Here is a 3,971-nt window from a genome sequence, read left to right on the forward strand (position 1 = left end):
ACTACACATATGATTATTTGCAAAGATACCGGGTAAGTTTAATACAACACCTGCTTATTATGTCTAGCCCCAGAGAGCTTGAAGATAGCGGCTTGGATGACCGCACTATTGATATGACAATACATGACGTGCCACCACGACAAACCCCTGCATCCGATACAGTGGAATCACAACGGGCCGAGGGGGTCATATCAGCAGAAGATGAGAGAGCCGAGGATGAGGAAAGGTCAAATGAGCATATGGAAGGTGCTAGTGTACAACCAGAGGAGACAATGAAAGAGCCAAGTCAGCCAGTGGAGGAGCCAAAAGAGCCTATGGATGAAACCCAAGATGAGGAAAGCAGGCCTATAGATGAGCAAAAGGATATGGATGAGGAAAGCAGGCCTAGGGATGAGCAAACTGATATGGATCAGGAAAGGATGTATGAGGCAAGCCGGTCAACCGAGGGAGAGGAAAAGACCTTGGAGGAAACCTTGAATGAGGCAGAAAGAGCCATGGGGGAGACCCCTGATGAAGATGTGAATGATGACTATGAAGATGTGAATGATGAAGCTAAAGCAGAGGAGAGCAACAACGACATCAACACTACAGAGACCCAGTATGGACCCTTGCTACCTGTAGATACGGTTGTTCCGGTAATGTCTATTCAAGTATGGCAAAATATGTTCAGCTTCTAACTACTTATATGTACTTGTCAACTTTTACAGAGGTTGATTATCTTGGACGTCAATGGATTGCTGCTGATGCGCGGGCCTCTCGGTGACACAGAACCCTTTGAGGATTTGCAAACGTTTCGGATGGGAACTTGTCGAGTCGTGGTTCATCCAGGAATCAAGGAATTTATTCAGTTTCTTCTTCCGCGCTTCAGAGTTGCCATATGGTCTTCAATGCAAAGGCAAAACTTGTCGCCACTAGTTACAATAGTTTGCAGTGTATGCGGCGCTCACACGTTAGATTTTGCCTTTTTGCATGATCAAAGAAAATGAGTTACCATTGAGGGCCACTACCACCCTAAAAAACCACACTTACCTCTTTTTTACAAACCGTTTAGCCAAATCAGTGTACCCTTTGATGCAACTAATACACTACTGATTGATGATACTCCTGAAAAGGGAGAACTAAATCCGCCGGGAACAACTATCTCACCACCTTCTTTCGAGGGGCATTCCTTCGATTTTTACCTTGAAGACATTCTGATTCCATACTTACAGAAATTGTATCTCAGTCCATTGTTCACGGACGAGTTTGTACTTTCTAATGAATTAAGATGACTCTTCTATCATGTCTTTGTCTTGTCTAACATTGAGAGAGAGAGAGAGAGAGAGAGAGAGAGAGAGAGAGAGAGAGAGAGAGAGATTTGACATGGTAAAGAAATGTATTTCAAGCACACTTTTTCACAGGGCACAATTGACAAATGAGCTCAATAAACTTCATGTATTGAAAGTCATTTGTATACACTTGGGTTCACAAGAATATCTGTTACATTGACACTACTTCAACCCGACCATCCAACTCTTTGCACAAAATATCTTTTTCCCTTCGCCGCATCACCTTACGGCCAGCTAGGAAAAAGGAAAAATCTTATAGGTCCCTGCCCATTCACTCTTCAATTATGTCATGCTGCAAATGCTGAAGACTGCATAGCTCCCTTATTGTAACCACCAACAGTAGGCCATGCTCTTTATCAATCACTTCCACATCCACAGCAGGATTATCTTCCAAACCTGCAGAAACTTGGTCCATAGTAATGTACTTACCATTGAGCATTTTTGATCGCATATACCAAAACGAGAGTAATAGTGATTGGCTTGCAATCATGTACTTGACAACTAGAGTATCAAGCGTGACCTTGCACCGTAAACCAATCTCTTCCTTTACATACCATCCTTTGTCAAGAAGTTTGTCACAGGATGACTGCTGAAATGACTTGCACATGAACATAGTTTTCGTAACACGGATGTTGTAGCTATGAAACAACTCTATGAAGAGTGCAACAGGACAAAATTTTGCAGTTCTAACCAGTTTGGTGGGAATAGAGCTACGTAGAGACCTCTGTATATCCTTCTAGAGCTTACTTTGCATTGCCTCCACCATTGTTTCCTCAGGAACTGGCCAGTCCACAGTGTTCCAATCGGTTGGTAGAGGCACTTTCACCAACATGCCATTCTTATTCCCTGAGCTGAGTTGGTAGAAGTGGTCATAAAAAAATATTCCCTCATCAGCCAGGCTTTTGCTGCTCCTCCCTGAATACTGTAGAGAACCAATGTGGGCATGAACAACATTGAAGAGGCCTATTGTGCACTCCACAGGCTCCCATTGCTCATAAGAAGAGGGATAAACATCTGCAATATATATAAGAAGAGTTAAACTAAGAGTATCAATAAGTAAAAATGACAAATCTAATGTAATTGAGCTGTGAAGAATGGAGACATTGCTCATAAGAAGCGGGAGAAACATTGCAAAATATATAAGAAAAGTTATAATGAGAGTATCAGTAAGTTCACATGTCAAGAGTACTTACAATTGCAACGTGGTTGATGTATATCTGATACATTTCCACCGTTTGCTATCACCTCTGGATGGGTAAACACATGTTGAACAAGAACTTCCTTTATAGATCTTTTGCCGATTTCAACTTTGAAATCCAACACTCTGGCCTTCCATGCTGAGCGGTAAACATTGATACCACTAGACCTCTTGGGTCTTCTTGGTTGCATGAGGACCCATGAACCTTTGTTTATCCTTTGTCCAACCCATTGGTTCTCTGCACTTATTGAAGTTGATATTGTAATTGAGGATATGCTACTACTTGGCCTTCTAGGCAAAGTGCAGCTGTTGGTTGTTGGTGTGAGAGACAGTAAACACCTGGAGCTTCTTGGGCGAGAAGACGTGGAAGCCATAGCTCTTAGAGAAAAGCTTTAGTGGAGGGAGATTCACTTTGAAAGCATTCTAATGGAGGGAAAGTGTTTTAGAATTCCAATATCTTGTGCGGGCTTAATGGTCACCCTCTAGTACGTTAATGACCATAAGAGAATATCAGAAGTGGGACCACATGCAAGCACCTAAAAGCTCGGTAAAAGGAAGGAAATTACGATGCTACAATCCTAGATTCGTGAAACTTTTATGCTATTTTCCTATTTTTTGAGTCTTTCCACGTACTTTCCTACGTAACGTAGCCTTCGTGCTCATTGGACGCGCTCTATTTTTCTCTCTCTTCATATGGCCCTCCAAATGACCTCTGAAATTTCCTAATGTGGGCAGGGAGGCCAAAGCTTGGTTTGCGGGGCAGGATGGCACCATCACAGGCTGGTGATGTGGACGGTTAGGGTGGCTTTCCCCTCATGTGGTTGGGTGTCCCTAGCGTGGAGGGCATCTAGCCTCGGCCATATCACGTATGTTCCATTTTTATCCCCCCCCCCCCCCCCCAGCCAACCATTTTTGGGCTTGGTGGAGGTTGCCCCTCCTTGCCTTATGCCTAAAAGGTGATCGGTGCTGCATATGTGTCCCTGATTTGGCTAGGCGGGCGACTTTGGTGGACATGTTATGGCATGCTAGTGGCATCGCCGATTGGGGAGGAAGGGCGAGGCTCCGATCAAAATCCCGTTGAGATTCCATTCGGATCCTAGTGGTGACTCTGTGATGTGGGCCGGATTTTGTTGGTGGTTCGATTCTTGTTGTTGCTCCTCTGCAGGACTTTGGACGCCCATGCACTGTCCCTTTTGGATGGCATGTGGTCTTCTCAACTTTATAGTTTCTTCCAGGTTCGTTTGGGTACTCTCTGAGGCAACATGCATAGCGGTGGCAACGGTCCCTTGTTGGTGGAAACTCGGGAGGTATCGTGGTGATAGGGATCTCCCTCCCCCCCCCAACCCCCCACCCCCCCATTATCGGCTTTGTATGGTATGCATCTTGGTACTTGTGATGTAGAGGATGGACTCCCCTGTTTGGCCGGGTTGATGGATGTCTTGTCT

This window comes from Adiantum capillus-veneris, chromosome 14 (genome assembly GCF_014529385.1).
Source record: "Adiantum capillus-veneris isolate H3 chromosome 14, ASM1452938v2, whole genome shotgun sequence".
NCBI lineage: Eukaryota > Viridiplantae > Streptophyta > Polypodiopsida > Polypodiales > Pteridaceae > Adiantum > Adiantum capillus-veneris.